At 46.1% G+C, this 21,449-nt stretch overlaps 1 protein-coding gene across 5 annotated transcripts in view; it reads right to left on the reverse strand.

The window, feature by feature from the left end:
* The window catches only part of ARVCF (ARVCF delta catenin family member), a 1,038,475-nt gene that overhangs the window by 294,756 nt on the left and 722,270 nt on the right, over nucleotides 1-21,449 (reverse strand). The gene's annotated exons all lie outside the window — the stretch shown is intronic.

Here is a 21,449-nt window from a genome sequence, read left to right on the forward strand (position 1 = left end):
CCGGCACTTAGAAGCTGTTATTCTATATTTTTGTTTTAGTAGTAGCATTGTTTTTCTTTTTTTTTACATATATTTTAGATTATTTCGGTTATCAGAACCAGAAATATATCCACTGTAAGGCTGGCCATACACAGTTTCAATCTCAGCCAGTTCAGCAGGAACTGGCTAAGATTCACACTGTTAATGGGCAAGCTGAATGTACTAAGATGATCGATCGATCAGATTGGGTACAACCAGCCGTCGGGATTCTCTTGCGAATATCGCTAGCGGCTGCTATAGCCACTAGCGATAATCACTGTCTTCTCCCAGTGGGGAAGGCTTCCCCCATATTCCCCCGCCGGGAGAAGACAGTGACCTAACTGGAGGGATTCCCACATCAACACTGCCTGTGTTCATGGGGGAATTGAGTGAATTTATTTCCTGCAACCTGTTGTTGAAGGAAAGAAATTTGCTCTGTGTACGTCCGTCCTAATATCCTGGCCAATACAGCCAATATAGCCATACACACTGCTTGCTTATCTGGTCATAGACTAGCAATAAATTATATGGGTATGATAAGCAAATTACATCCTCATCCAATGATTATCTGCTCACATGCTGGATGGGTAGAATGGAAGACATATTCAACCTTTTCTATATTCATCCGATCACTAAGACCACTCTCCACTTCACAATGCAACTGTTCAGCTGGGGTAAGGTGTGTATACAGTAGAATAATCTGGTATTATCCACATTAAGCTAATAGGGCCCTTGTCATGCTAGGTAGGTAACCCAGATTTACTCAATGTCTACAGGCAAATGTACTATTAGCTTGCAAAGAAAAGACAATATTGTTACCGATCTATTTTACTGAAATCACATTAGTAAAACAAACCCAAGTACACTGTAAAGTCTAGCCAAAGTCTTACTTATATTGCGTTCAAAGATTTGTAATTAATAACGCTGAAAAGTAGCCAGAATAGAGCTATGATTAATAATAAGGATGAGAATGAAAACATTACATACACTCTTATCTACAATGTGTCACAGGGAGACTACATGCTGAGTCTTGAACAAAATCCAAAGAAGTGACAAAGATTCAGTGTGTTTTTTTGAAGATGTATTTTTCACCTTAAGTAACAAAAAAAAGGCAATCCTATGAATACAGATAAAAAATAGAAGATAGCGGCTACGTGACAGCTGGATAAAGCGGCGCTCCAGTACGTTAAAAGAGTGAAAAATGAAATAATAGAAATAATAATGAATGATAGCCAGGAGTGCGTTACAAAGGAATCACTCATACAATTTTGCTTTGTAATTTTATGACGCACAGTATCGGCTACAAATGGAAAACAAGATTTGCTCTGATAACTAAAGTCTGAGCTGAATTCATTCAGGAGCCCAGTGCCGCATGCAAACTTCTGGCTGGGCTATAAAATGAGCTGTATGTCACCTTCAGAAGCACCATTTTGACGGTCACAGCTTATGAGAGGAGAGGGAGGATTTGTGCATGTGTAGTGAGGATCACTAAACCTTTATGTTGGCAATCCAAGAGCCTCATGCTAACCTGCACCTGGCGGTAAATTCTGCCGGCACAAAAGTCATTCTGAGCTGTGGCCATCGTAAAAGTGTCATTATTTAATCAGACTACAGGAAAAAGTATGCGGCCCTGAATCTAGTTTACAAGTCCTGCCTGTTCCCTGCCAGGGCTCCACTGTACTAGTGCCAAGCATTTAAACTAAAGGTCTAGCTTCATTTGGACTTTTCTGAAGGATCGTTTATTAAAGCCGCAAAAGAAAAGAAACAAATAAAACCATTTTGCTACATCATACAGCAATAATACCTGTAATTGAATGCTGGTGGCCATTTAATAGGCTCTGTGTATCTGAAGCCAACCTGTTGACTGTATGAAAACTCAACAGTTTCTAGAGAGAAACAACAGCAAGTGGACACCAGCCACCTGCCACCTATCATCTGTCACCTGCCACCAGCCACCTGCCATCTTCCACCTGTCACTATAATCTGTCACCTGTCCCTGTCACTTGCCATCTGCCACCTGTCACTTGCCGCCTGTCATCTGCCACCTGTCACTTGCCACCTGCAACCTGTAACCTGTCACCTGTCACCTGCCACCTGCGACTTGCCAGCTGCCACCTGCCACCAGCTATCTTCCACCTGTCACCTTCCACCTATCATCTGTAACCTGCCCCTGTCACTTGCCACCTGCAACCTGTAACCTGCCAAAATACTGAGTGGGCAGGCTGAGAAATTCTAGAAGATTCCCTACATTTCTCTACTGACAAATCAGTTGAAGCTCTATCACTTGCCACTGCCTATGAAGAGATCACATGACATCCATGATACAGTACAAGTTCATACCTCCCAACTTTTTGAGATGGGAATGAGGGACACCCATAAGCAAAAGCATGTAGGCATAGGACACACACCCTGCCATGCCCCCTTAAAGGAGAATTATACAAAAACTATGATTAGTTAAACACACAAGTGCTTTTTTTGCCACTGCTATTCCTTTTTACTGAATTTTGAGATTTACAAATGCAGCAATTTAGAAACTGGTTTAGCGCTGGGAAACACTTTTTGAAAGATAAAAAAGTCACTGATCACTGTATAAATTACACTGGCAGGGAAGGGGTTAAAATCAGGGGTGATCAAAGGGTCAAATGTGTTCCCTCAGTGTGGTCTTAACTGTGTGGGGGAAGTACTGACAAGAACAACACAGAGATCACTGTTCCTGATTACTAGGAAGAGATGATCTCCATGTTCTCAATTGTCAGAACGGGGATCTGCCTTGTTTACATAGGCAGATCCCCATTCTGCCTCTCTGTGAAGCAATCACGGGTGGCCACCGGACATTGGGTCCGCCGGACACATGCATCGGCTCCTCCTCCGCCCAGTGTCAGTGGTCTGAAAAAAATGCCTAGTGTTATAAAGAATGATTTACAGCTGATGGCTAGCAGGGAAGGGGGAGGGGGTGAACCTGTGTCAGTTCAGTGGGCCATGGCAATAGTGCCCAGTTGGGGATTAGGGGAAACAATAGTGCCCAGTTGGGGAGTATGGAATAATAATAGTGCCCAGTGGGGAGTGTGTAATAATAGTGCACAGTGGGGAGTGTGGAATAATAATAGTGCCCAGTGGGGAGTGTGGAAAATAATAGTGCCCAGTGGAGAGTGTGGAATAATAAAAGTGCCCAGTGGGGGGGGGGGGGTGTAGAATAATAATAATGCCCAGTGGGGAGTGTGGAATAATAATAGTGCCCAGTGGGGAATGTGGAATAATAATAATGCCCAGTGGGGAGTGTGGAATAATAATAGTGCCCAGTGGGGAGTGTGGAATAATAATAGTGCCCAGTGGGGGGTGTGGAATAATAGTGCCCAGTGGGGAGTGTGGAATAATAATAGTGCCCAGTGGGGAGTGTGGAATAATAATGGTGCCCAGTGGGGTATGTGGAATAGTAATAGTGCCCAGTGGGGAGTGTGGAAAAATAGTGCCTAGTGGGGAGTGTGGAATAATTATAGTGCCCAGTGGGGAGTGTGGAATAATAATGGTGCCCAGTGGGGAGTGTGGAATAATAATAGTGCCCAGCGGGGAGTGTGGAATAATAATAGTGTCCAGTGGGGGGTGTGGAATAATAGTGTCCAGTGGGGAGTGTGGAACAATAATAGTGCCTAGTGGGGATTGTGGAATAATAATAGTGTTCAGTGGGGAGTGTGGAATAATAATAGTGTCCAGTGGGGGGTGTGGAATAATAATAGTGTTCAGTGGGGAGTGTGGAATAATAATAGTGTCCAGTGGGGGGTGTGGAATAATAATAGTGTCCAGTGGGGGGTGTGGAATAATAATAGTGTCCAGTGGGGAGTGTGGAATAATAATAGTGCCCAGTGGGGAGTGTGGAATAATAAGTGTCCAGTGGGGGGTGTGGAATAATAGTGTTCAGTGGGGGGTGCGGAATAATAATAGTGCCCAGTGGGGAGTGTGGAATAATAATAGTGCCCAGTGGGGAGTGTGGAATAATAATAGTGTCCAGTGGGGGGTGTGGAATAATAGTGTTCAGTGGGGGGTGCGGAATAATAATAGTGCCCAGTGGGGAGTGTGATATAATAATAGTGCCCAGTGGGGGTGTGATATAATAATAGTGCCCAGTGGGGGTGTGGAATAATAATAGTGCCCAATGGAGGTTAAAGGAGAACAGTAGTGCCCAAAGGGAGGTGAAAACTTGGCAAGCAGGGGATGAGGGAGAATAATAGTGCCAGCAGGGGATGGAAAGGAACTATAGTGCCCAGAGGGTGTGGGGGCCTGTGGGTAGAAATCACTTGGCATATACTGAAGTTTGGTCCCACACTGCTGCACTTTTCCTTCTTCTGTAACTCCTCCCACTGATGCCAAGAATGGGTGGGGCAAGATAGCTATAATACAACTCTCCCAGTGCAGTGGGAGGAGCTTAGACAGCAAGAATCTGCTGCTGTGATTAGACTGATTGAACAGCGTGATGTGGGCCAACATTTCTGTGGCGCGGGACTATGATGAAAAAGGGGACAGTCCTGCACAATCTGAGACTATTGGGAGTTAAAATGTCACTTGACATTCTTTTGAGGGAAATGTGTCTAGGCCTGCTCTGCACCGCCCTACTTTTCCGTTCTACTCACTAAGCCAGAATGCTTAAAAAAAAAAACGACACTGATTCATTGACAAGAAAAGGAATATGGTTTACTGACAGACCTTACAAGGCAGCAAAGGCAATTTAGCAGTTTAAGGAAACCAGTCTAGCTTTAATCCTTTAATGACAATAAGTAATGAGCCTCCCACAAACCTCTGCAAATTGAAAGTCCATCAAATGCCTGCATTTTCCCAAATAAAACGTACATTTTGTATCGTTTGTCTTACTCATACAGAACCTTCTTCCCCGCCTGTGCTTGTTATAATTTCCAATCATGAAATATTAAAGTGACAATAAGAGGCAGCCTACAGTGCAGGCATCTCAGAGTATACACTCTAAATAACAAAAACTGTGCTCTGGGTATATGAATAAACTGGCCTCATAATGATACATTCTGAAAAGAATTAAAAAGATCACTAAAATCGATAGCAGACGCTTTTTTTTATGTTTTAAACACTCCCTAGTAAAATATTTGATATAATTCCTACCTTGCAGCTTAAAACTCCTAAAGTGTTACTAAACCGACAACAGTAAAAACAGTCAGTATATGCAGTAGTAAAGCATGCTTGTTATACTCACTGTCTAAACGGGTTAATCCTCTGCATTGTGTAAAAAAAGACTGTTTTATGCTGTCTTCTCTGATTCTCTCCTTATTCCACAGTCCCCAATCCATCTCCTGATACTACAGATAGCATTCTGCACATGCTCAGTTTGGTGTTTATCGCTAGAGTTTATTTATTTTTTCTTGGGAGAATGCATATGTGATTAGCACAGGGCCAATCAGCACTGTGCAAACAGAATGTCAGGGATCCTGCAGCCTCATAGGACAGTCAGAGCAGAATGATAACTCCTCCTACAAGCTTTAACAAGACACTAGAAGTCACAGGACTGCTATATACTGCTGATGAGAAAATATTTTTTAGCAGTTTATATTTCACTTTAATGCATCTGGCTCCTCAGCTCTCAGCGCTGCTTCCCTGAATTTCTGGTCTTCACAGGAAAGAAATAATAGTGGACATCGCAGTGTTGATTTAATCTGTTAGTTTGGAGAAGGCAGGAGGATGGAGGATGGAGGAACAGGGCAGTGCCTTGCCATCCTAAGCTACGGGGCTGCGTGTTTTTATTAATACACACAGGGGTTATTTTTATTTTTTTTAAAGGTTTTTATTTGACAAATGTACATACAAAAAATACAAAACTGCACATCATTTACATCCCTAGTTACAGCCATCAAAGGACAATCATCATATAAACATCTAATAATCATGCATATGCTAGTACAGATAGCGTTTTTTTTTAACTGCAAACTACCAATTGCCTTCTATAATTCTAATGTAAATTATTGTCAACCTATGACCTGGTAAAAAGCTAAATAAAATAACATTAGAAAACAAAACCTTGGAGGTGAGTACCTCATAAATCAATTGTGCTGTGTGCTGCCGTCTCCCCAACCCCCAAAACATGCTCCTCCAATATCTTCTTACAATATACATTGCTCAAACACGATATATATATATATATATATATAGTTGACAAACAAACAGAGATTTCACCGCTCCAAGTCAAAACCACTGAAAGGCTGCTGACTCTCCAAGTAGATAGGGGTTCCAGGTGCAGGCTGATTGCATAAACCAAATGTGTAGAAACAGAACGAAACTCTGGATAGCCGCACTCCGGATTGTGCAAAAATTAGATGCTTTTATTTCTTCAAGTGCAAGTGCAAAACTCCATTGAACAAAACATCACAGCAAAAAGGGAACAAAAAAGGATTTTTGGACAAAGTTGTTGACGCGTTTCACGCTACAAACAGCGCTTACTCATAGCTATGAGTAAGCGCTGTTTGTAGCGTGGAACGCGTCAGCAACTTTGTCCAAAAATCCTTTTTTGTTCCCTTTTTGCTGTGATGTTTTGTTCAATGGAGTTATGCACTTGCACTTGAAGAAATAAAAGCATCTAATTTTTACACAATCCGGAGTGCGGCTATCCAGAGTTTCGTTCTGTTTCTACACACATATATATAGTTCAGTTTAGATATCACATGGTATAGTTTCCTTGGAGTTTACCCATCTTCCCCACACTCTATTAAACTTTTTCTTATTACCTCTTGCTTCATAAGTCATTCTGTACAAGGTGATATTTGCATTAACCAGCCCTTTCCAGGTAGATAAGGTACAATGGTCCCTCTTTATCCAGTTTAGTACAATTAGCTTCCTGACATAGCAATACAGCAATCTCAAGAACATTCTCGTATTGTTGCTCATCATTTCATCTTCTGTTACTCCCAGGAGGCCCAGAAGTGGATGTTTGGGAGATCAAATGTGTCTGCGATGAACTGGGTTACCTGTGACCATAGGGGTCGTACCCTGTTACACTCCCACATCATGTGCATCAAAGTGCCATCTGCCACCAAGCACTCATGACAGATAGGGTCATCTCTTCTGCCCATCCTATAAAATCTGTGTGGGGTGTAGTACATTTGGTGTAGGTATCTCAACTGTATCAGTTTGTCCCTAGCAGAGATGACCATGGGCAAATAGGAGGTCAGAACTGCCTCCCAGTGAGCATTAGTCAGCTCCGGAATAATGTCCGGCCATCTGGCTCTCATTTTCTCCTCCTTCGGCTGTTTTCTTTCCATGAGTACCGCATAATAGGTAGATATTCGTTTTGTGTGACCCTGTTCTGCAAGCAGTGTTTCTATTTTAGTGTTTTCCAAGAGCACCAGCCCCACACCAAATTGAGCGTGAGCCGCATGCTTTAGTCTAACATAATGAAACGCCCATGAATCAGGGATACCCAACTCCCTCCTCAACTGTGCAAACGTTTTAAGTTCACCATTATCAAATAATTGATGCAGATAGGTAAGGCCAAACTTGGCCCACCTACGTCCATCCTCCAAACGAAAAAATTCTTTTAAACAAGGGTTAAGCCATAGTGGAGCATATGGGGATAGCTGAGAGGGTCTGTTGCGTATGTGTTTTATACAAGTCTCAAGCACCCGTTTAGCTGATTGGAGCACAGTCATACCGTCTTCATTGGGTACCTCTCCTCTAAAGAAGAAGTTCAAAAGTGTCTCATAGGAGGTTGCCACAGCCACGTCCACCGCAGTAGAAGCATTGTTCAGCTGTGGGAACATACGCCAGTGAGCCTGAACCAGCTGTGACGCCAAGTAGTACAGGTGGAGATCGGGAATAGCCAGTCCTCCCCTTCCTACCAGTAGTTGCAGAATGGTTAGCGACACACAAGCCGCCTTGTCTCCCCACAAAAAGGAGGTCAACAGGGAGTCGATGTATCTGAACTTCCTTTTATGGATGTACAATGGGGCATTAGAGAGTATGTATAAAAATTTCGGGAGGAAAATCATTTTAAACAGGTTAGCTCTGCGTAACAATGTGAGCGGGAGGTTTTACCACTTCTGTATTCTGTCTCTGAAGGCTCTAATTACAGGCCAAAGAACATGTATACTTAAGTATTTAAATTGTGTTGTCACAGCCAGGGGGCACTGAGTGGGAGGCACCAAGTCTGGCTGTGGATCTAGAGGGAACAGCGTTGATTTAGACCAATTAATTTGAATTCCTGGATCAAGCTGAAAGCATTTGACAATGATAGATCTGGGTCTCCCAAATATAACAGCATATGATCCGCATATAATGATACACGCTCCTCCAGATCCCCAACCAACAATCCCTTGATGCCTTCCCGACTCCTAAGTTTAGCTGCAAGGGGCTCTATGGCCAGGGCAAAGAGGAGTGGAGACAGGGGACATCCCTGTCTCGTCCCCTAACTGATCTTAAATGTGTGTGATATATGCCCATCTACTCTAACACATGCTCGAGGATCGTTGTAAAGTAGTCTAATCCATTTCACAAATCTTGGTCCAAAGCCTAATTTAACAAGTAGGCAAAATAGGTAGTTCCATTCAACCGAGTCAAATGCTTTTTTAGTGTCTAATGATGCTATTACTCGTTTACCTGAATTTGTATGGGAGATTTGCATATTGACATAGAGCCTTTTAAGGTTCATTTGGGTACATCGGCCTGGAATAAAACCGTTTTGATCTGAACTGATCAGTTTAAGTATCACCAATTGCCACAGGGGTTCATTTACTGAGACTAGAGAGTGCAAAAATGTGTGTAGCTATGCATACAAACCAATCAACTTCCAGTTTTTTTGTCAAAGCTTAATTGAACCAGCTGAAGTTAGAAGCTGATTAGCTACCATGCACAGCTGCACTAGATGTTGCACTAACCAGTTTTAGTAAATCAATCCCACAGTGTAGGAAGACTAGTTCAAACATACAAGGGTGGCTCTACAGAATGTTTGCAAGAGATAGGAGCCACCCTTAAACGGAAATGGTCATGGCTCTAGCTTAAACTGGAACATAATCAAGGAATAAAAAGGAAGAAGCTGCATATTCAATGACTAATTTAATCAGTTGCTGAAAGTGCTTATAAAAGGATAGCTTAACCACTTACAGACCGGACCATTTTGCTGGTCAAAGACCAGACCACTTTTTGCGATTCGGCACTGCGTCGCTTTAACTGACAATTGCGCGGTCGTGCGACGTGGCTCCCAAACAAAATTGACGTCCTTTTTTTCCCACAAATAGAGCTTTCTTTTGGTGGTATTTGATCGCCTCTGCGGTTTTTATTTTTTGCGCTATAAACAAAAATAGAGCGACAATTTTGAAAAAAACGCATTATTTTTTACTTTTTGTTATAATAAATATCCCCAAAAATATATAAAAAAACATTTTTTTCCCTCAGTTTAGGCCGATACGTATTCTTCTACATATTTTTGGTAAAAAAAATCGCAATAAGCGATTATTGATTGGTTTGCGCAAAAGTTATAGCATTTACAAAATAGGGATAGTTTTATAGCATTTTTATTAATAATTTTTTATTATTTTTTTTTACTAGTAATGGCGGCGATCAGCGATTTTTATTGTGACTGCGACATTGTGGGGGACCCATCGGACATTTTTGACACATTTTTGGGACCATTGTCATTTATACAGTAATCACTGCTATATAAATGCAGTGATTCCTATGTAAATGACACTGGCATTGAAGGGGTTAACCAGTGGGTGGCAGTGTAGGGGTTAAGTGTTCCTAGGGGTGTGTTACTAACTGTGGTGGGGTTGGGCTTTCATTTAGTGAACACTGATCTCTGCTCCAATCACATGGAGCAGAGATCAGCGTCACTAGTTGCTAGGCAGAATGGAGAAATTCTGTTTACACGGCATTTCCTCCATTCAGCCGTCCCGTGAGACGATCGCAGGGATGCCCGCGGCGATCGAGTCCGCGGGTCCTGCGACCGGACTCACGGGGGTCCCGACCACCGATGGCAGGGCGGCATTGAAGATTGGACGTACCTGTACGCCAATATGCCTGCCCGTGCCATTCTGTCGACGTACATCGTCGTGCGCTGGTCGGGAACCGGTTAATATCACTTTAAGACCCCTTTCACACTGGGATGGTGTGGGTGCTAGCGGTAAAATGGCGCTAGTTTTAGCAAATCTTTACCGCTGTCATGGCATCGTTTTTCAGCCGCTAGCAGGGCGCTTTTAACCCCTGCTAGTGGCTGAAGAAAGGGTTAATAGCGCCCCTGTTCATTTCAATGGGCAAGGAGTTTTGGGAGCGGTGTATACACTGCTCCCGCACCGACCCAAAGATGCTGCTTGCAGGACTTTTTTTTCCCTGTCCACAAAGCACACCGCCCCAGTGTGAAAGCACTTGGGCTTTCACACTGGGATGGCTTGAGAGGCACTTTTTAGGCGCAATTTTAAAGCTAAAATGCCTGAAAAGCTAAGACCCCTTTCAGACTGGGACGGGCGGGAATCGGCAGTAAACCGCCCCTATTTTTATAGGGTGGTTTTAACCTTTGCTAGTGGCCGAAAAAGGCTTAAAACTGCAGGAAAAGCGATGCGCTGCCCCATTGTTTTCAATGGGCTGGGACGCTTTAGGAGTGGTGAATACACTGTTCCTACAGCGATGCAAAGATGCGGCTTGCATGACTTTTTTTACTGTCCTGCAAGCGCACCGCTCCAGTGTGAAAGTACTCTGGCTTTCACACTGGAGAGACAGGAGAGGCTCTTTACAGGTGCTATTTTTATTGATGTAGCGCCTGTAAAATGCCTCAATATGAAAGGGGTCTTTGTGTTGGATAGAGTAAGGAAGGTTCAGAACCTCTTTTGGTTTCCGTGTTCTGATAGAGAGATTCACACTGACAATTTGCCCTGGTATCTATTGTCTCCACTGCGTTTCATATACATCTGCCACGGTGTTCTTTTATGTTCAGCAGTTCAGCTTCATTCGTCCTATGTCATTGATTGGCCACTAGATGCCTTATCAGACAATAAATCTTTATCATCACCTTTGTCAAATTTACAGATATTTAACAAGTAAGACAGTAAACATATTTGTATTTTCCTGTTTATTAAGATGAATTCTTTGAGTTCCACTTCAATGCAGGAATACAGCACAATATTATTTAGGCCGCGTACACACGCGCGGACTGTTTGCCCAACCTTGTTCGTCAAACAGTTTGGGCAAACAGTCCGCTCAAAATTTGCATGAGCGGACTTGCCCACACACGAGCGGACTGTTTGACGAACAAGGTTGGGCAAACAGTTCGCTCAACTTTTGAAATGAACGGACTCGCCCACGTAAGGAGGAGGCAAATCCGCCCATTTCGAGCGCGTGTACAGGTAGGCGGGGCCCGCGAAGGATACGTCGCGGGCTCCGCCGCCTGGAATGGGCTTAAAGGGGAACCCCAACGCCGAAAAAAATCGGCGTGGGGGTTCCCCCAAAGTCCACACCAGACCCTTGTCCGAGCACGCTACCCGGCCGGCCAGGAAAGGGGGGCGAGCGAGCGCGCCCCCCCTCCTGAGCCGTACCAGGCCGCGTGCCCTCAACATGGGGGGGTGCCTTGGGGAAGGGGGGGCCGCACGCCCCCCCCACCCCAAAGCACCTTGTCCCCATGTTGATGAGGACAAGGGCCTCTTCCCGACAACCCTGGCCGTTGGTTGTCGGGGTCTGCGGGCGGGGGGCTTATCGGAATCCAGGAGCCCCCTTTAAGAAGGGGGCCCCCGGATACCGGCCCCCCACCCTATGTGAATGAGTATGGGGTACAATGTACCCCTACCCATTCACCTGTGAAATAAAGTACAATAAAAAACACAACACAGAGAAAAAATATTTTATTGCACAGCTCCGGGGGTCTTCTCGCCGGACTCCTCCGCTATGTGTGTGTAGCTCTTTTGCTAGCGGAGGAGTCCGGCTTTCTTCCTCCCCGCCGCCAGCCTCTTCTCCCGACTTCGGGGGTCTTGTCCCCCTCTTCGGTTCTTCTGCCGGGCCACCGCGCCTGGTCCGGTGGCCCGGTCTTCTGTCGCCGCTGCCTTCCGTTCTTCTGTCGCCGCCTTCGGTTCTTCTGTCGCCGCCTTCGGTTCTTCTGCCGGGCCACCGCGCCTTCTTGTAGCTCTTTTACAGGCGGTGGCCCGGTCTTCTGTCGCCGCTGCCTTCGGTTCTTCTGTCGCCGCCTTCGGTTCTTCTGTCGCCGCCTTCGGTTCTTCTGCCGGGCCACCGCGCCTTCTTGTAGCTCTTTTACAGGCGGTGGCCCGGTCTTCTGTCGCCGCTGTCGTCGCCGCCGCCGCCGCCGCCGCCTTCCGTTCTTGTTCTTCTTCTTGTTCTTCTTGTTCTTCTCCTGGAGATGTTGACACGTCGCTCTCTCCGGCCGGAATGCCAGAGCCGCGCTGTGCGGTCACTTATATAGTGACAATGGGGCGGGGTCACATGGTATATGTCACATGGGTTGGTCACATGGTGACTCCGCCCCCTTACGATGTCATAGTCCCCATGTGACATCAACCCATGTGACCAACCCATGTGACATATACCATGTGACACCGCCCCATTGTCACTATATAAGTGACCGCACATCGCGTCCCTGGCATTCCGGCCGGAGAGCTCGTCGAGTCAACATCTCCAGGAGAAGAACAAGAAGAACAAGAAGAAGAACAAGAACGGAAGGCGGCGGCGGCGGCGACGACAGCGGCGACAGAAGACCGGGCCACCGCCTGTAAAAGAGCTACAAGAAGGCCGGTGGCCCGGCAGAAGAACCGAAGGCGGCGACAGAAGAACCGAAGGCGGCGACAGAAGAACGGAAGGCAGCGGCGACAGAAGACCGGGCCACCGGACCAGGCGCGGTGGCCCGGCAGAAGAACCGAAGAGGGGGACAAGACCCCCGAAGTCGGGAGAAGAGGCCGGCGGCGGGGAGGAAGAAAGCCGGACTCCTCCGCTAGCAAAAGAGCTACACACACATAGCGGAGGAGTCCGGCGAGCTGTGCAATAAAATATTTTTTCTCTGTGTTGTGTTTTTTATTGTACTTTATTTCACAGGTGAATGGGTAGGGGTACATTGTACCCCATACTCATTCACATAGGGTGGGGGGCCGGTATCCGGGGGCCCCCTTCTTAAAGGGGGCTCCCGGATTCCGATAAGCCCCCCGCCCGCAGACCCCGACAACCAACGGCCAGGGTTGTCGGGAAGAGGCCCTTGTCCTCATCAACATGGGGACAAGGTGCTTTGGGGTGGGGGGGCCGCGCGGCCCCCCCTTCCCCAAGGCACCCCCCCATGTTGAGGGCACGCGGCCTGGTACGGCTCAGGAGGGGGGGGCGCGCTCGCTCGCCCCCCTTTCCTGGCCGGCCGGGTAGCGTGCTCGGACAAGGGTCTGGTGTGGACTTTGGGGGAACCCCCACGCCGATTTTTTTCGGCGTTGGGGTTCCCCTTTAAGCCCATTCCAGGCGGCGGAGCCCGCGACGTATCCTTCGCGGGCCCCGCCTACCTGTACACGCGCTCGAAATGGGCGGACTTTCCGAGCGGGAACAGTCCGCTCATTTCGAAAGTACAGCGGACAGGCCCACACACGGGCGGACTGTTCGCTCAAACACAGTTTCAGCGGACAGTTTTTCGAAATTTCCGAAAGACTTTGTCCGTCCAACTGTCCGCTGAAACTGTCCGCTGAAAGCCCACACACGAGCGGACTGTCCGCCCAAACACTGTTCAGCGGACAAGGTTGGGCGAACAGTCCGCCCGTGTGTACGCGGCCTTATAGTTTTGGAAAGGACGGAGTAGGGTAGGGACCTCTGTCAGGTTTTATTGCTGCTGTCAGTGTGAGATTTCCCTACATGTACCAGTGATCAGAGTCTCTTAGGCTGGATTCACACCTATGCAGTTTTAGTGATTTTTGCATTTTGTAGATTTGCACTACAGAACGTGTTCCATAGGAAACAATGTGAAATGGACTCTAGTGCAAATCTGCAAAATGCAAAAAGCACTAAAACTGCATAGGTGTGAATCCAGCATAATACAGGAAGTAAAGGGAAGTTTCCCAAATAAGCACAAAGAAAGCAATAAAGCCTAGTTCACACTGTTGTATCCACTGTTTCTGTATAATCATGCTGCACACCAAAATATCACTCTTAACTGAAGTGTATAACTGCAACTCCTTGTTCCATTACAACTTGTGAGCTATGAACAGACCCCTGAGTTTCTATAACAGTGGGTAGAAACGAGTAATGCTAGGTAAACACCAATCCGAAAATCACCCGAAAGCAGTCGGTACAGCAGTTACTGTTACAGCCCATGTGTACATGTCTTACAACCGGCTTCTGTTAAATGAGCATGCGGAAAAACCAGCAGCTGATCAGCATCCGATCAGCGCTTGCAGCTCATGGCCGAGAGCGCTGACTGGTGTGTTATGGCGGGAGGGCAGTCCCCCTGTCAGAACACAATAGTACAGTGGAGGAGATCGCTTTACTAACATTGCATAGTTAGTAGAGCAGCCTCATTTTTTTTTCCATACAGCCCACTGAGTTAAACGAAAGAAAATTCTTTCAGTGTGTACCAGGCTTAAGAGTTTACATTTTATCTTATTAATTTGACCTTTAATTTGCTTTGCAATCTGTTACACTAAAGAGAGTCTTTAAATGGCATTTAAAAAGCTTTAGTCTACAAGTTGTGACAGAGCGAGGCTCTGTCCCTATGAAATTGGAGGAAAACGAGACGCAGACACAGAGTTTGCATATCTCCAGCCCTGTGTCTGGGTCTTGATGTTAACGAGCAGGGTGTGTGCCCAGCTGCATATAAGCCATATAAATGAAGGGCTGTTGGTGTGGAAGGTGGAGGAGTGTGAACAGCTTGCTGCTGGCTGAAGAGTGGTTTGCCCTGTGGGAGACTGTAGTCCGTGTAAGGGACTGGGAAAGGCTGACAACCTTGAGAGTCAGGAAGACTAAGGAAGTCGGTGAGTCCAGGGGGCTGGAAAGAGTTGACAAATCTGTTGGGAGCAAGCAGAGGAACTGTTGACAATTGAGAGCCAGGTGGCTTGGTATGTTCATTTGTGTGCTGAATGAATTTAAACCCCTGCGTGGGATTACTGGATGAACTAAATATTTTTGTTTTCTTATAATAAACGTGGGCTACCAGGCCCTTAACCATAAAACGCCTGCCTGATGTAGACTAAAACGTGCATCTACCAATTGTGCTTAATCACCCCAACATTACAAGTGGTGTTCGAATGCGGGCACGTAGACGGTGGAATCCGGGTCCTTGCTCCATGGTGAGTCGCATCAGGAACTACTGCTAGCTGTGTGTGGCAGCCAGGCGAACAGCATTGCGTATACGTTTATTTGATGGACTGTGTTGCATGCAGGTTGTGTACCTGTGAAGGAAGAATTAAACATCAGATTTTTTTTTTTTCCTTTCTCTGCTGAGAACTGTTACAAGCTGCTGTGTGCATGTGATTGCAAGGATGAGGCAGTCAAAAAGCAAGAAGTTCATGTTTAATCAAGTTAAAGAGGATGTTGTTCCTGGCAGCCTGAGCCCAAAGGTGCCACAGCATGACGCAAGGAGGCCTCTGCGCTGCATCCGTTGTAGTGAGTGGGGACATGCTGTTGCCCATTGCCCCTTGTCACAGGAATGTTTGTGGAATAACCAAGCTGGATGGGAGGTTGATGAATTCTGGAGCTCATCTACTAATGATTGTGATCAGCTGTGTCCTCAGAAGTGGTATCCAATGGCAACGAGTGAGAGCCAGTCATGGAGGAGATGCCAAGAAGTGAGCTCAGCATGGTCTGAGAAGATGTCTCCACCTTGTAGGACCAGTAAAAAGGGGCCAGTGACATGTGAGACAGCGAATGAATGGTTCAAGCGGAATCGCAAAGAGTCGGGTGCACTGCAAGGGGCTGAGATCTTGGCCTCTGACTATATGCAACCCATGCTGCCTACAGAGGAGGTGGGAGACTTCCTTGTAAGATTTGAAAAAGTTGCTGTAAAGAGAAAATGGCCTAGGGACCGGTGGCCAAAACTGCTGCAAACCTTATTGCGGATAGAGTTCCGGTCGGTTTACCATTTGATGGATGGGGGCCAGGATGACTATCGCAAGTTTAAAGAGGAGATCCTTCTTAGAGGAGAGTTCCATCGTATCATGGGCCGCCAGCAATGCTCCAGGATGGGAGAAGTGTCGCCGGAAGTCCTAGGAATTGGAAATCCAGAGAAACGTAAGGTTTTCTGTCATGGCCACTTAGGAAAAGGGGTCAGTCCAGAAAGGAGAGTATATCAGCCTGAATCCTGCATGAGGTATAGCCAACCAGCTTTGGAGCGCAAGTCTGCAGTTACCCCTAGCAACAAGGATCTTGTGTTACCTACAGGGGGCGTCAGTGGGTCCAGAAAGGCTGCAGTTTTGCTCCCTGGCCACATGGGGGAGTCAGCCTTTGGAGACACCACACCAGTGAGACAACGCACTCAAGTGAAGGCTATGACATCAGCTGCAGGAACTGGTAAGACTGTTTCAGTTTATGATGCTGAATCCAGTGAAGTGGGAGTATGTCCAGTGGGGAGATCCGCAGTACAAATGGACATAGACTTTCTGCATTGTGCTACCCAGAGCAGTGGGGAGGCGCAGCGTAAAGCCCAACTAGACGCAGGGCTAAAGACTGAAAAGGACATGGGGACTCTGCATATGCCTGCTATGATCCAGCAGATGGCTGGGAAAATTGAGCTAGGGGTGACCAAAACAGTGCTGGTACCATGTTCCCTAGTGACAGCTGCTGCAGGGTTGCCCAGGGAAACTTCCAAGGAGCTTGCAGTGTTAGAGCAGAGAGTTTCCCAGGTCAGCTATGGAGCTGCCCAAATAGGCAAAAGTGCCCCTTTACAGAGAGCAGGTGCTGTGAAGAGTCGCTCAGAGGTTATGGTGGCTCATAAACAAACCACAAAAACAGCAGTTGTGTCTACATGTAATGAGAATGCTAATGATCGTACTAACAAAAGTGATACTATTGCTAAACGTGATGAGTGTAATGACATTGAAACGTGTATTTCTTGTAATGTCATATCTGAGAGTGAGGTTGGTAATGTGTTCACTACCAGTGATGAGAGTAGGAGATCTCCCATGACAGGCAGAGGCACAGGATTGTCCATGGAAGTCTCAGGGGGTTTCCATGTGTTGGAGTCAGAGGCTGCCCAGGATGGCTCTGGTGCTATGCTGGTGGAACAAGGGGGGACTAATTCACACAGTGAGAGCGTGTGGGCGCAGCCCCACAACCCTACAGGTAGCCCAGTGGGCAAGGGGTTAATCCAGCCTGCAAAAGTTGAGTGTACAAAGCTGAATGTGTCTGTAATGCCACCAGAAAAAGGTGTTCAAAATGGTGTGCTGCACCAAGCTTTAGGTGATGAAGCATCACCCCAATGCAACGTTGATAAAAGTGTGGTGTTACAAAATGATGTATATAGAAGTGAGGAATGTGCAGTTAAAGCTAATGAATCTCAGGTTTTTGTGCGGCCTTCTACAGCAGGTGATGCAATGCTGTGGAACACCCATGAGGGAACCACAATGGACTGGGACAGCTGGGCCAAACAATTGTTAGCCATGCTGGATAAGGCTAGCTTAAGTAACAAGGGTGTGGACACAACTGCTATGCCAGACAGGGGGATCGCCGACCCGCAGGTGGTTGAGGGCGTCTTGGTCCCTGCAAAGGTTGCTGCCCTCCACTCTGAGGAAACAGTTCAGGGCACTGGCATCGCAGATGTGTTGTCCACAGCCCCACAGCTAAATGATATGGAGTATCAAAGTGATAGTGTGACTTGTAATGACCTGCAGAGGCTCACCAACACTGGTGCAGAAGGGATAAGTGTGAGACATGTGTCTGACAGCTCTCCAGGGGAGAAACAAGCTGTGATGATGAGTACCTCCAAGGAGGATGAGGTCTCTTCAAATGTCTCACCCTCTCAACCTGCAGTCGCTGAGCCCCTCCATGTCTTGGACGGGGTAGAAGACCCTAGAAAGTTCTGGTGTTTAGACATGGGATGTTTAGAGATGACAGAAACCTTACTGGAAATGCTAGAGTTGGTAAAAATGAACTTACTGTATACTTGGGTATCTCCACCGCAGTTGGACCAGGTGGTGCTGCGTAGCACCAATGGGTGGAGCCAAGTGGTACAGGCAGTGCTGGGAAACCTTGACCAAGAGTGGAATTGGTGGGACCAATCATTAACCATTTGGCACAGGATCTACAGATTCTCTGTAAGCGTACTTCTAGTTATTGATTGGTATGGAAGGCACGCGAGAGAACTGCTTGAGATATCAGAGGTCTCTCCGTCTGATGTGATGACTAGAAACATCTCTGCTGGTGTGGTCCGAGGTGCGGCGGAGCAGTGGTCAGTAGAGGGCGCAGATACTGCCTTACCCGCTAGGCCTCATGAGAAGGAAGGGCCCAGAATGGACTCAGCAGTAGCAGAGATGCTTTCTGTCACTGGCCCAGAGGTACAAGTTAAGGTGCCCGGAGATACTATGGGAGAAAGTGTTAATGTTGGTTGCCATAACAATGTAATGTGTTCACATGGAAAAAATGGTTTATGCTTGGGTCAGGGTAGTTTGTTAGAACAGGTACCCATGGAGTGTTGGACAACGGGTGAGATGGAGCTGTGCTATGGTCCCGTCGGATGTAGTCCCTCCTCAGGTCTTCTTCTAACAAACACTGAATTGGAAAGCTGTGATCTGTTAAGAGTTCGTTCTGCAAACAATGATTTGGTTGCAGTGGGTACCAAGAGAAACTGTTTTAAACCTGAAATACCGATGGTGAAGGGTAAAATGGGTATTTGTAAGGTGAAAGGAGGGCTCAAGGAAGGCAGAGTTCCCCCAAGAAAAGTGAATAAGCCCAGGGACCCCAAAAGAAGAGGAAGGCTGAGTATAGGAAAATATAGGAACCTGTTAAGATCCAGGGGGGAATGTTCCTGGAAGCGCACCCGGAAAAAAGGTTGGGCCTACGTGGCTGACAGCCAGCACAGAGGTGTCCCAACCATCATGATGGGTGCTGGTGTTCCTCCCTCCGGATCGAAACAAAGGGGGGGGATATGTGACAGAGCGAGGCTCTGTCCCTATGAAATTGGAGGAAAACGAGACGCAGACACAGAGTTTGCATATCTCCAGCCCTGTGTCTGGGTCTTGATGTTAACGAGCAGGGTGTGTGCCCAGCTGCATATAAGCCATATAAATGAAGGGCTGTTGGTGTGGAAGGTGGAGGAGTGTGAACAGCTTGCTGCTGGCTGAAGAGTGGTTTGCCCTGTGGGAGACTGTAGTCCGTGTAAGGGACTGGGAAAGGCTGACAACCTTGAGAGTCAGGAAGACTAAGGAAGTCGGTGAGTCCAGGGGGCTGGAAAGAGTTGACAAATCTGTTGGGAGCAAGCAGAGGAACTGTTGACAATTGAGAGCCAGGTGGCTTGGTATGTTCATTTGTGTGCTGAATGAATTTAAACCCCTGCGTGGGATTACTGGATGAACTAAATATTTTTGTTTTCTTATAATAAACGTGGGCTACCAGGCCCTTAACCATAAAACGCCTGCCTGATGTAGACTAAAACGTGCATCTACCAATTGTGCTTAATCACCCCAACATTACAAAGTATACTAGAGAAAAAGTAAACACGATCCCCATAATGCCGTCCTTATCTTAAATACATTTCTCTCTTATCTCAAATACATATTCTCTGTTAAATTTTACATCGTCTATTGAGAAAGAAGGGGCACTGACCATTCAGGCAAATACAACCCTCAGTACCTCTGGCATCTGGGTCTGGCAGCTTGGGTGAGGTGCTTCTGGCGCTACTTATCTCAGGAACAATAGCAATCAGACAAGATTTTCCTAACCTGCACAATAATAAATCCCCTAAAGCCTGGTACACACAGGAATTTTTGTTTTCGTTCAACCCAACAGGTTTAACCAAAAAAATGAACTGAGGAGGTCACTGTACTGACTATGCAATGTTAGCACAGCGATCTTCCCCACTGTACTATTGTGTTCTGACAGGGGGACTGCCCCTCCACCAAAACACACCAGTCAGCGCTTACAGCCATTGGCTGCAAACGCTTATCGGATGCCGATCGGCTGATGGTTTTGGAACGAGGAGCACACACGAACGGCCAGTACTGCCGAACTGACCACTTTTGGACGATTTTCGGCCCGTGTGTACTTAGCATTAGCCATAGACTACCAGCAAACGCTGCTTTCATTCAACCAAAAACAGTGGGTGTTTGGGATACTGTCATCTCATGTCTATGGGCTGGTTTTTATACATTGTTGTGTTGACCCTGTAATATTTGTTCTTATCCTACATAAGTGATTCATGACTGTGCTCCTACACAACCAACAATTGCTGCTACAACAACTGATCACAGTTTTTGAAAATAAAGGCTGTATGATATTATTCACTAATCCAATGGGGCCTGCAATCAGTTGCAAACAAATTACTTGCTCTTCATGATCGTGATAAAATGTAAGGGCCTTTATTATCTGGATAGGAAAATTAAAATAATCTACAGTTGTTTCAAAGCAATTACAGGTCATACAATAGTACGGTCAAGCATTGCCCATGTGGAATTACCCCAAGTAGCATGATCCTGACCAGCAAAAGGAATAGGTATTGTATGCTTCTTTACCAAAGCCATTAGTTTCTCTTACATTTTTTTTTTTCGACTGGAGCTACGATTTTTTAGCTCCAGGTTTTACAGAAATATATTAGGCCTCAAAATATCCAATTTTACTTCCATGAAGGTCAAGAGACAGAACCCAATGTACATGGTAACTACATAAGTCATTAAAACAGCTTTAAATATGATTAAAAAAAAAATGCCTCTTCAGCTTTCTGATGCCTCTAGGCTAGAAAGGTAAGTGAAATAAACAAGATAACAGGTGGCTTAATTTCTCAGGCTTTCTTGAAGTAAGCACCTGCTAACCACTGATAACCAAACTTGCAAATGTTTTCCTGTAAATGAATCAATCGTTACCCAAAGCGTATAATGGATGTGTCCATACAAGCTCATCTTCAGCATGATCATCACAGAAATGCCCAGAACAGTCACTCTGGACAGCTGCCATATCGCACTGCCAAGACCAGAGACATCTGTAGAATAACATCTATTTCGAGCTTACTCTGTGAACGATGAATGTATCAATATGATAACCTGATATCATTAGTAGGGTTGTTAAAGTGCTCAGCACAATAGGCTCTTAATGCCTTGCTCTTGATTAAAATCTAATCAAGGGGCACAGGTTGTCAATCTTCCAAACAATGCTACTGTGCTATTTATATTCATTGTTATCTGATGGCTTGTTAAGCTACTGAAAAATAGAAGGGGAATATTAATTGCTGACACAAAAGAGAGTATTTCATTATGTGCGCAGTCTGGTACAAGCTGCTAAGCCAGACAAAAATTAGGTTATTTATCACATGCGACACTGATACA

The sequence above is a fragment of the Lithobates pipiens genome, unplaced genomic scaffold, assembly GCF_037356315.1.
Source record: "Lithobates pipiens isolate NorthernLeopardFrog02 unplaced genomic scaffold, aLitPip1_a1.2 Scaffold_3, whole genome shotgun sequence".
NCBI classification, from domain to species: Eukaryota; Metazoa; Chordata; class Amphibia; order Anura; family Ranidae; genus Lithobates; species Lithobates pipiens.